General features: G+C 44.7%; 1 protein-coding gene across 3 annotated transcripts in view; it reads right to left on the bottom strand.

Moving 5' to 3' along the window:
* The window catches only part of LOC124797909 (retinol-binding protein pinta-like), a 232,550-nt gene that overhangs the window by 219,595 nt on the left and 349 nt on the right, over positions 1-12,606 (bottom strand). The gene's annotated exons all lie outside the window — the stretch shown is intronic.

Raw genomic sequence — 12,606 nt, 5'->3', positions numbered from 1 at the left:
CACATACAAAGATCTATAGCACTAGTGACACCTACCTGAGGTCCCGGTCCATTTCCTCGACGGCCGCTATTATTGGATTCCCGCAGGAGGTTGGAGGTTCCCTACTGGCCAATAAAACTGTTACACCACGAAGATGACGTGCTACAGACGCGAAATATCACAGACTGAAAGAAGATGCTGTGACATGCAAATGATTAGCTTTTCAGAGCATTCACACAAAGTTGGCGCCGCTGGCGACATCTACAACGTGCAGACATGAGGAAAGTTTCCAACCGACTCCTCATACACAAACAGCAGCTGACCGGCGTTGCCTGGTGAAACGTTGTTGTGATGCCTCGTGTAAGGAGGAGGAATGCGTACCATCACGTTTCAGATTTTGATAAAGGTCGGATTGTAGCCTATGGCGATTGCGGTTTATCGTATCGCGACATTGCTGCTCGCGTTGGTCGAGATCCAATGAGTTGTTAGCAGAATATGGAATCCGTGGGTTCAGGAGGGTAATACGCAACGCCGTGCTGGATCCCAACGGCCTCGTATCACTAGCAGTCGAGATGACAGGCATCTTATCCGCATGGCTGTATGGGATCGTGCAGCCACGTCTCGATCCCTGAGTCAACAGATGGGGACGTTTGCAAGACAACAACCATCTGTACGAACAGTTCGATGACGTTTGCAGCAGCATGGACTATGAGCTCGCAGACTATGGCTGCGGTTACCCTTGACGCTGCATCACAGGCAGGAGCGCTTGCGATGGAGTACTCAACGACGATCCTGGGTGCACGAATGGCAAAACTTCATTTTTTCGGATGAATCCAGGTTATGTTTACAGCATCATGATGGTCGCATCCGTGTTTGGCGACATTGCGGTGAACGTACATTTGAAGCGTGTATTCGTCATCGCCATACTGGCGTATCACTCGGCGGGATGGTATGGGGTGGCATTGGTTATATGTCTCGGTCACCTCTTGTTCGCATTGACGGCACTTTGAACAGTGGAGGTTACATGTCAGATGTGTTACGACCCGTGGCTCTACCCTTCAAAAATGGCTCTGAGCACTATGGGACTTAACTTCTGAGGTCATCAGTCCCCTAGAACTTAGAACCAATTAAACCTAACCAACCTAAGCACATCGCACACATCCATGCCCGAGGCAGGATTCGAACCTGCGACCGTAGCGGTCGCGCGGTTCCAGACTGTAGTGCCTAGAACCGCTCGGTCACTCCGGCCGGCGGTTCTACCCTTCATTCAATCCCTGCGAAACCCTACATTTCAACAGGATAATGCACGACCGTATGTTGAAGGTCCTATACGGGCCTTTCTGGATACAGAAAATGTACGACTGCTGCCCTGGCCAGCACATTCTCCAGATCTCTCACCAATTGAAAACGTCTGGTCAATAGTGGCCTAGCAACTGTTTCGTCACAATACACCAGTCACTAGTCTTGATGAGCTGTGGTATCGTGTTGAAGCTTGATGGGCAGCTGTACCTGTACAAGCCATCCAAGCTCTGTTTGACTCATAGCTTTAGTGCATCAAGGCGGTTAATAAAGCCAGAGGTGTTTGTTCTGGGTACAGACTTCTCAGGATGTTTGCACCCAAATTGCGTGAATATTTAATCACAAGTCAGTTCTAGTATAATATATCTGTCTAATGAATAAGCGTTTATCGTCTGCATTTCTTCTTGGTGCAGCAATTTTAATGGCCAGTAATGTATTTGTGCATCTGCACTCAAGAAGGTGGATTTGTTGCCCGTTGAGGCCAATCAAATATGTGAATGCGTGACGTCTGTTCATTCGCACATACCTAACAAAACAGACATCAGGCATTCATATAATTCATTTGCCTCGATGCGTCGTGTCGTTTCTTTCGGACATGTCCGTAAACAGACACTACGCATTCATACAATTGATTCGTCTCTATCGTGTTTAGCGACATTGCGGTGAATGTACATTGGAAGCGTGTATTCGTCATCGCCATAGCACAGATGCGCAATTACGTCCGATCTCCTGCGAGAATTCCAAACTAGCAGGCATGTCGAGCATGGACAGGAACTGTGGATAGGTGGCGCGAGGTGGGAGGGCGAACGGCCGAGATGAGCGTTGCGATAGTCCGTGCAGCTACAAGAAACACTATATCCAGATGGCACAGTGGCGAAAGCAACTGCTTAGTAATTAGGAGATAATGGGTTCGAATCCCATCAGTAGCCCCTTCCCTTCTTTGCCCTTCTCCTCCCCCCCCCCCCCCAAATTCAATTTCTGTAATACAGAAATCTTTGTCTGTTTGTCCGTCAGACTGTTAAAAGCCCTTCGTCTCAGGAGCGGGTATACGTATCAAGTTTAAATTTATGTCACATACGATGTGTGCCTGGAAAGTCTTAAGAATGGGCTTGTAATGGTACAATGGTAGCGCTAACATGCTACTGTGATGCATCTCCTTCAAAATAGTCCCATTCTGACTGAAAACACCGAATCCAAAAGTGTTCCCACTTTTGGAAACATTTCTGGATTTTTTTTCCTGAAATATGTTGACGACGCTCTCTGTATTTGCCTGGATGTCTTCAATCGAGTCAAATAGCTTCCCTTTCAGTGAAAATTTCAGTGTAGGAAACAGGGAGAAGTCTGCAGGGGCCAAATTAGGGGAATATGGCGGTTGTAGAAGCACAGGAATTTTGAATTTGGTCAAAAATTCAACAATGGAGAAGGCACGATGAGCCGGAGCATTGTCATGGTGCACCACCCAACATCTGTCTTTCCACAATGCAGGTCTTTTTTTCCGCACCTTTCGCTCAAACGCTCAAGGACACATTTGTTGTGTTCCTAGTTAATTTTATGCCCTCCAGTGGTAAATCGATGCAGCACAATAGACGGTAGAATCGAAAAAAATCACCAACATGGTCTTCACCTTCCACCGACTTTGCTGTGCTTTCTTCCGTCTTGGTGAACCTGGAGACTTCCACTGCGAAGACTGCACTTTGGTTTCAGGACCATACCCATATACCCATGATTCGTCCCCTGTAATTACCCTATTTAACAAATCTGCGTCATTTTTAGTCCGATTAATCAGTTTTTGGCACACTTCAAGTCGGTATTGTCTCTGGTCACTTGAAAACACTTTTGGAATGCATTTTGCGGACACTCGACGCACGTTCAAATCTTGAGTTAAAATTGACTGAACTGCATTGAAAATTAAATTAAGTTCATCAACCATATCTCTAATTGTAAGTCTATGATTTGAGCGCACTAAGTCGCGAATTTTCACAACAGTTTCATTCATCTTTGAGGTGGATGGACGGCCGGACCGTGGTTCATCTTCAAATGATTCGCGGCTATTTTTGAATCTGTTAAACCAGACAAAAACATTTGACTGGTTCATACGAGGGCTATTCAGAAACTAAGGAACTATAGGTCGCAAAATGGAAGTCACAGTGAAAATCAAAACTCTTTTATTTACAACGGTTAACTACACCTTCCAGCTACCTCCCTACACAGTCGCCGCTCAGACTTAGGCATCTGTCGTAGCGTTTTACCAACTTTTGAATTACCTCATATAGAAGACAGCCGCCAGTGCTTTTCGACAACTTTCTACTCTGGACAGCAGCTCGTTGTCTGTGTCAAAATATTGTCTTCATAGCCAGCGATTCATTTGAACGGAGATGAACCACAGGGGTAGCTAATTACTGGGTGTGTTGTGGGTGATCAAACACTTCCCACCGAAAACGCCGCAGGAGCATCTTCATTACCCCTGCTGAGTGCGGCCGAGGATTGTCGTGTGGAACGAACCGCATGACAGTTGTGTTATGTGGATTGCATAGCTTCAGCCGAAATCTTTCACCAGGCCCTCATACTTGGCGGGGACGCTAATTTTTAGTCATCTTTACGTTATCACTGTGAGCTCAGAACTGAAAAGAGCGACATAGTGCGGTAGACGGACGTACTAGACGTAGTGCCCAAGGAATCTGTGCAAAGCTTCATCAGATTTTCATGATATTTTCCATTTTGCGACGGATCGTTCCTTACTTTCCAAATATCCCTCGTACAATCATCTCTAAAAGCTGTTTTTAATAGTTCCTAAGTCCCAGAAGCTGATTTCCCGGTTTTAAAACAAAATTTCAAACAAACTCGTTGCTCCGTTTTTACGTCCATTTTCAAGCAGACACAATCAGGCAATAAGCCCTGACAGACCCGCACTCAACCTGCTGTCACAATGAACTGAATAAAAGAGACGCAGTTTCCTGTCAGGGAGCGTTCAGGGACGGGGCAATGGCTCACTCCCCACCCACCGTGTACCTGACCGCCATACCAGTAAGCAGTAGCGGGTCCATTATTAAAACTTTCCAATCACACCTCATACAGTAGTCTATAGGCGATTGGTGACGCAATAAATGAAAACTTCTAAGTCAATACCACCCAACGATATGGCCATTTATATCAAATACAAAGGTCTGTAGTGTAATCAAAATACACAGCCATTTAAGTCAAATAATTTGGTCCTCACAAACTCACTCATCACAACCTGCAGGGTACTTCCCTTTCGTTTACAATCATGAAATTTGGCAAGAAGTAAAGTTTAACATTACGTGTAAAGAGAAAAATTCCAAAATTGTTAATTCGTAATTATACAACACGAAAAAGTTTTTCTTTTGTCATTACTATCCGACGCTAAATCTGAAATTAAAGCAACCTGGGTCGTAATGATAAAAGTTAAACATGAGGCAAGAAGTGACTTTATTGCTCGTATGAAGCGTCGGGGTATTTATTAATCATCAGATACCCAGGAGTGATTGATGCACGTAGATAAGGCGTTTCAAGTTGTATGTGAAACAAATATTCACAAACTAGTTTGTTTGACTTTTACCATTCCGACCCATTCAGACTAAATTCAGAACTACGATTATTTTAATAATGGTCGTTTGCCTCGTGAATTACTTTATGTAACAATTGTATAACTGAAATTAAAACATTCTTCAAAATCTTATAGCCCTTGGGTCCGATATCTTGCCAGTATCAGCTTCTAAACAGGCAAAAATCTCCGGGGTTCTCTAGTACGGGTATGTATGAAGTGTTTACATACGGTGCGTGAGTGCTACTCGTACCGGAACAGTGTGTGTACTTCACGTACGGATAAATCTTCAGCAAAATTTTCGATTTCCACTCAGTGACAGGTAGGAAAATCTATTCCTTTCTTTCCTCCTTGCACACGTAACCCAGTAAAGCACATGACTTCTGATTATTAGGCATAAGTACTGACTGCTGCAGCACTGGTACTGTGGCTACCACAGCTGCACGAATTACCGTGCTGCCTCTCCCTCACCAATACAAATTCTAATTCACACCTCACAAGGGGAACAGCAACAGGGTGAAGATTGAATTGGAATTTGTATTGGGAAAGGAGGCGCCCTAGGGTAATCCATGCAGACCTCGTAGCCACAGTACCAGTTTGCCGCAGCAGTTAGTGGTGGTGATGCAAATGTTAATTCATTGCTTCAGCCTACATCACCACAGATATTCATGTTTGACGATGTAAGTACTGTGGTTTGTAAAAAGATACTAACCAACAGCGACCAGACACAATTATCACGCCCTGTCAATAAGAATCTGTTTCAAAGCAAATAGGTATTGGTACTTTTCAGTGAATGCTGGTCCGTCTGAACCAATTTTCAAGCGAACGCTGCTAAGGGAATTGATTGCAAAGGGCATTTTGAGTCGAGAACATCACAAAGGCTATTTCCCTTAGTGACTCATCAAGCAAACAACATCAGAGGGCAACACCAGTGTATACAAACGAGATATTCGGCTGACAAAATGGAGAGGAACGATGGAGAAGAATTAACCCTACTCCCTCTCGGAGGACTGGGAGCCTACAACAGTGTTTGTCGTTTCAGCAAAAATAGAGCTGACGCATTGTCAGCAGAGTCGAACCATCCTGGTGTCGTAGGAATCAAACTCGAACCCTGTGTTGGACTGGGATTGGTCTATTCACTAATGTCAAAATATGAGGAGCAACCACGAGCTACGCGTAACAGAAAGCAAAGCGGAGTATTCAAATCATTTGATAACACCTGCCGCACAATAGTTTGCTGATATTGGCATGGTCGTGAACGTGGTAGGTCTGGCCTTACCTCTACCTGTATGTTACTTAACCATAGATGGAAGCATCTCCATAAGAAAAAAGAACTGCCGCGTTAAAGTATCCGTAAAACACACTGAAGTGACAAAATCATGGCGTACCCCCCCCCCCCCCCCCCTCCCCCAGTATCGTGTCGGACCTCCTTTTGCCCGGCGAAGTATAGCAGCTCGGTGTGGCTTGGACTCAACAAGTCGTTCGAAGACCCCTGTAGAACTATTGAGCTATGCCGCTTTTACAGCCTTCTACAACAGCGGAAGTGTTGCCGATGCAGGCTTTTCTACACCAGCTGACGTCTCAACCATGCGCCATAAACGTTCGATGGGATTCCGTCGAGCAATCTGGTTGGCCAAATCATTCGCTCGACAATGATCAGATCATTTGAACCAGAAGACGCAGTCCGTTTCATGTAAACACGGACCACAGCATTATACAGCCACCGCCAGCTTGCACAGCGACAACTTGGTCCATGGCTTCTTGGGGTGTGCGTCACGTTCGAACACTACCATTTGCTCTTACCAACTTTGACCTGGACTCACCTGACCAGGCCACCGTTTTCCAGTCCTCAAGAGAGGCGCTGTAGGTGATGTGGTGCTGACAGCAAAGTCATTCGTGCCAGTCGTTCAGTCCCATAATCAGTCAACGCTAAATTTCGCCACACCAACCTAACGGATACTTCTGTACTTATACCGAGAATTCGCTTTCTCATAAGCTTTGACCTGATTTGTCCTTAGTACTTCAATTGATAAACCACTGTTTCAGTATTCCATTGCAGCTGCAACTACATTAGGATGTCAGCGAGATGGCATTGTCTTAACTCAGTTCTGTTTCTCCAAAAGAAGCAAGTTTTAATATGCCAACCAGGAAAATGTAGGTGATACTTGAAATTTGTCACTGATGAATATGTGGTTTTTAGCTGAATGCAAATTTTAGTTGCTACAAGTAATAGTAAAGACGGTGGACCAATGGCCACATCGAGAAACCTATATAACTCTTCCGTGAAATACGTTGTTTGTGAAAACTGACAGATGATCATTTCACAAAGAAGAATATAAGAAATAGGGCGTGCAATGGAAATGGTTGAAACATTTATAGACGGTGTACCAACTGTAGACCAAAGAGTTATAAACACTAACAAGAGTACAAAACAGGGGAATACCTCAAAAACATACAAGCCGACAGCGTGAACGAAAGTCAGACATAACATATCTGAAGTAATATCTACATATTTCGTTGCGAACTATTTTTAGATGCAGAAGGCAAGCCAGATTGTAAATACCATTCCTTACTGACCATGATGATGCTTCATTTTAGTGAAACGAAACGCATTTGGTGACAAAAATGAGCATTTTGCTAAAAAAACCAAGAAGGTTTTAAAATACCGTAAATAATTTCAGAAATAATCTCAGAAAAGTGTGGATCTCTTCAAAGAGTCTTGAAAGAGGTGAAGGGGGTGGGACGGTGGGGGGTGGGGATGAGTTGGATAAACCAACACTGTAGCAAGCAGCAATAAAATGTTTCTTCTAATATATTCGTTACCTGATGTGATTACATAACTGTGTTATGTGTTACAGGTATTACTAATTACTGTACTTCACAAAGGCCCAAACAGTCGGCGACTGCCACAAATTGCTCCTAGCATCGTTCATGCTTTCTCTCGAAGATGTACACTACTTTCAAACTGCTAAAATGTACTACAAACAGCAAAATTCTTATAAAACCTACCTGCTTTGAGCCACAGTCGCGGCCCCTGTAAACCGTCAACCCGTACTCTCTGGTCTGTCGAGTATGCACGGGTCCATGGTCCGCAGATAAATAGCAAAATCTCGAACGGACTATGCCTGCCGGCAGATTGGGGAGACTAAATCCGATTGGCGGGGTCTGCACGTTAGTGTCAGATCCGTCAGAGATACCCGCTCTACTGGCCTGTAGTCCTGGCCGGAGGCGGAAATCTACTCGTGTGTAACCATTAATTAAACTCGCCTTCCAGTACTACGACGACGATGCGGCCTTGCAGTGGTGATCACACGTTAGAAAACTGGTTACGAGCTCGTCTATTGTCTCTTCGTGACGGAATCTAAACATTAAGAAACTGCACGGCTTCCGCAGTAAAGGCTACGACACGTCATTTCAGGAACCCGGAGACATTTTTCAAAATCTAACTTTTGGTTGACTGCCTTTGCGGATTGCGGTCCCGCACTTGGATTCTTGGTCGAGATTTAAAAGAGTTTTTAAACCTGGTAGGTACACGATTTTAGCGGTGCACACATCTTGTAAAAGGGCTTACAACTCATTTAACAATAGTTGAGCGGGACATTCACTTTTAATTATGCTGAGAGTCGTAACAACGAAATCATACCGATGCACTAAGAGCGCATATGTAAAACAGGATGACTTAGTAAGATGGAAGTTCAACGTCCACTCCTGCACTCTCTTACCTCTCCACTGTTTCGCCCAGGCCGTTGGCAGTGAGCTTTCATATTTCGGACCCTACGAGAAACGCTGGCCGTGGCGCGTACCTCGCAGCGCGTAACACTGCTGGGCTACCATTGCTGGCAGTGACCTCCGGCAGTGAGCGAGTAACTGTTTCAGACGAATTTAATAATTCTCGACCGCACATTTAGATGTATGCATGCTCTCGATAGCACACGACAAGGTTACGACCTTAAGTGGGCACATTTTCCATTACGTCATTTCTCGTGGGGCCTTGCGTAGAGCCGAGCGTAAACGAAGTGTGGCGGGCAAGCCGACTACCATTCGTTGCAGGGGCCGTATATCTCGTGCGCACCGTTCCGGATCTTGCAGCAGCCTGTCGTGTTTTGTTTTGCTCGTGACCTTCGCTATGCGAGTGCCGCCGCGAACCCTGCGGCAGAACTGAAGCGCGGTCCTCGTTTTCATCCTATTCCGATGTAACTGGTTTTTCACGTGGAGCTTTCTGCAAGATTTGTTGCTCCCTGTGTCCGCGCTGCGTTCTTCGTTCGTTGGTTTACGAGCGGAGACTGCTGAGACTCCCCCTGGTCACTCTCGTAACTGCAGTCCCCGGTATCAGAAGCGTCCTTACAGTTGCTAATTTTGCTCTTCATTTTTGGTATCGATAACCTTAGACGGCAACCGAGTTTACATTGCTTCTTGATCGGATATACTGAATTTGGATTTTCAACTTCATCAGGCTGCGCTTGTTCGACAACCTCCACCTCTACCTGTTGAACATGTGATGATTCGCAAAAGTGCCAAAGTTCCTTGAACTCTCTCGCTCAACAGAGGTTGTGACGCAGTTCGGCCGACAATGGAACTTTCACTCGACAGTTGCACAGGTCGCCACTCTGTATTGGGGCCATCATACCGAAGGTGCTCCACAGAGTTACAAATTCCGCTTGTCCGCGCTTGTCCCTTATATGATATCCACGACCCTACGTTGAGGTGACAAAGGTCCTGGGGTAGCTCCTAACATCGTGCCGCATCTCCTTTTGTCCGGTGTAAGGTAGCAACTCGACATTGCATGGACTCAACAAGTGATTGGAAGTTCCCTGCAGAAATAATGAGCCATGCTGCCTCTATAGCTGCTCATAATTGCGAAAGTGTTGCCGGTGCAGGATTTTGTGTCAGAACTGATCCCTCGATTATTTGCCATAAATGTTCGATGGGATTCATTTCGGGCGATCTGGGTGGCCAAATCATACGCTCAAGTTGTCTAGAATATTTTTCAAACAAATCGCGAATATCTGTATCCCGGTACTCAACGTATTGTCGCACATAAAAACTGCATCGTTGTTTGAGAACATGCAGTCTATGAATGGGTGAAAATGGGCTCCAGATAGCCGGACATAACTATTTATAATTAACGATCGGTTCAGTTCGACCAGAGGATCCAGTCTGTTCCATGTAAACACAGCTGACACATTTATGGAGCTATCACCACCCTTGCACAGTGCCTTGTTGAAATCTTGGGTGCATCGCATCGTAGGGTCTGCGCCACACTCGAAACCCACCATCAGCTCGTATTAACTGAAGTCGGGACTCATCTGACATGGCCAGCGTTTTCTAGTCGTCTAAGTTCCAACCCATATGGCCACGAGTCCAGGAAAGACGCCGCAGGCACTCGCGTCGGTCGTCTGCCGCCATAGTTCATGTACGCCATTTCGCCGTCCTGCCCTCACGGACACGTCGGTAGATTTCCTACTCTGATTTCTGCGGCTATTTCACGCATTGTTGCTTGTCTGTTAGCACTGACAGCTCTACGCAAACGCCGTCGCTCTCGGTCGTTGGACACTACGTTGTCTGTGGTGAGACACAACGCTTGTACTCTCTTATTCTCGGCACTCTCTGGACACTGTGGATCTCAGAATATTGAATTTCGTAACGATTTCCAAAATGGAATGTCCCATGGGTCTAGCAGTAAGCACCATTCCGTTGTCTGTTAATCACTGCCGTGCGGCCACAATTAGGTCGTAAACCTTTAGGTATTAATCACCTGGCTACAAATGACATCTCCGCCAGTGCACTGCCCTTGTGTACCCGATACTATCTCCATCTGTGTATGTGGGTATGCCTACCCCATGACTTACGTCACGTCATTGTGCATCGACCAATGAACAAGTGAGACGGAATATGCCCGCGTAAGTCAATTCGAATGGACCGAACACCACTGTCGGTGTGATAGCAGTACAGGCACAGGGCCAGCGTTCATTTGTTGCGCTGAGAAGTTACCTGTTTTAACGTAAAGCATTATCTGTTTCCTGGTTAGGATGTTCGAAAGGTATTTTGAAAATCTGCACAGTTTAAAATCCGTATTCTGAGTGTTTCACAGTAATGCTGCCGTCAGCACGCTTGAATTTTCGCATTTGAACGTTTTCCGTCACTAGTCGTTCACAGATAGGATGATTTGCCAGCTTGAGAAAACACGAATGGCGGTTGAGGAATAACTGCATGTCTACTTATTCGTCTCGTGGCAAATACAAAACAAACAACTTTCGGATGATGGCAACCACAGTTCAGAGACACTCAATCCCATTTAAATTGTCATAAAACTTATAACAATTAAGAAGGAAAGTATCCGTCCAGCATGCTTTATTCCAAGGAATGTTGGTAGTTGATACAGGCATAGTGAAAATACCCAATAAAATAAATATAAGGGCCCTTGGGTTTTTGCAATTGTCTGCAATGAGTGCCCTGAGTAATATACAGGTCAGACTGGGCGCAATTTTAATATGCCATTTGAAGAACACCTAAATCTCGCCAGTCCCAAAATAGCTATCTTAGTTTGTCTAAAAGAAACGGGTCACTCTATTTCCAGTATTGAAAAGAATTTGCATATTATGTTTATGGAAAAAAAACTAAATTTTTTAAATCCTTTTGAAGAAATACATACGATGAAGGCATTAAGAGAGCCCTAGGTTCAATTTTAATAACCAGACAGAATCGAAACACTACAATGTCCCATAGAATTTTGACTACCGGAATTGTCGCCGGTAGCTACAAAGATGACTTTCACGCTGTTTTAGCGAATAAATAATACTCAAATACTACTCCTTATAACATTGAGGTACTGATGTAAAGCGTATTAGGTTCTGTTTTCTACTTTATACCGACAATAAATTACGGATTTCCTTAAGTTATGTAATGCCGTTCGCAGCCATCGGTTATTTTCCTAGTTATGATTTCTTCCTTGCAGGTGTTCGTGTCTTTAATTTGTTTTCCTCTTAGGCACCGTGGCCTTGCACCTACCGGTGGACCACTTACAGCACTTCGGCACATTAGCAATACGGTGGAAGTACGAACATTACGTGGGACGTTTACGTTTTATAGCTGGTGCCTATCTGAGCTTATAATATATCTTACAGGGTGTTACCCGGGAAACTATTTTTCAGATATCTTACATTCTCGACGTTTTGGTTCCATACTAGAGTATTGCTTTTTTAATGATATTTCCCATTTACGAACAGTTCTTTCCCTAGACGTTAATTAATATTTACCCACATTATGTCCACAGTAGCGTCCCATAAAAATAGTTAGTTTTTCCTGACATTTTCTAGGCCTGACTCATCCAACATTCATGCTTTGTACATTTTGACAAGCGTTTCTGGATGTACTCAATTCTATTATGACGACCTGCCATTGGATTTGACTCTTAAGGACGATAACCTCAGAAAAGCTGGAGCTCCGTAATACCCCATCTCTATTACGGAAATATAACTATTGTGAGTAATTGTCATTGTCTTTTGTTGAGTCTGTGTTTCAACCATTTCACAAATTTCACATGGTGACTTGTATTCTTGACAGATAAGCCTGAAGATGTTGATATGGCTCTGAGCACCATGAGACTTAACATGTGAGGTCATCAGTCCCCTAGAACTTAGAACTACTTAAACCTAACTAACCTAAGGACATCACACACCGTAGCGGTCACGCGGTTACAGACTGAAGCGCCTAGAACGGCTCGGCCACTCCGGCCGGCAGCCTGAAGATGTGTCTACACTGACGTG

Source organism: Schistocerca piceifrons, chromosome 5 (genome assembly GCF_021461385.2).
Source record: "Schistocerca piceifrons isolate TAMUIC-IGC-003096 chromosome 5, iqSchPice1.1, whole genome shotgun sequence".
NCBI classification, from domain to species: Eukaryota; Metazoa; Arthropoda; class Insecta; order Orthoptera; family Acrididae; genus Schistocerca; species Schistocerca piceifrons.
The sequence above is the reverse complement of the archived record's forward strand: the minus strand, read 5'-3'. Positions and strand labels throughout refer to the sequence as shown.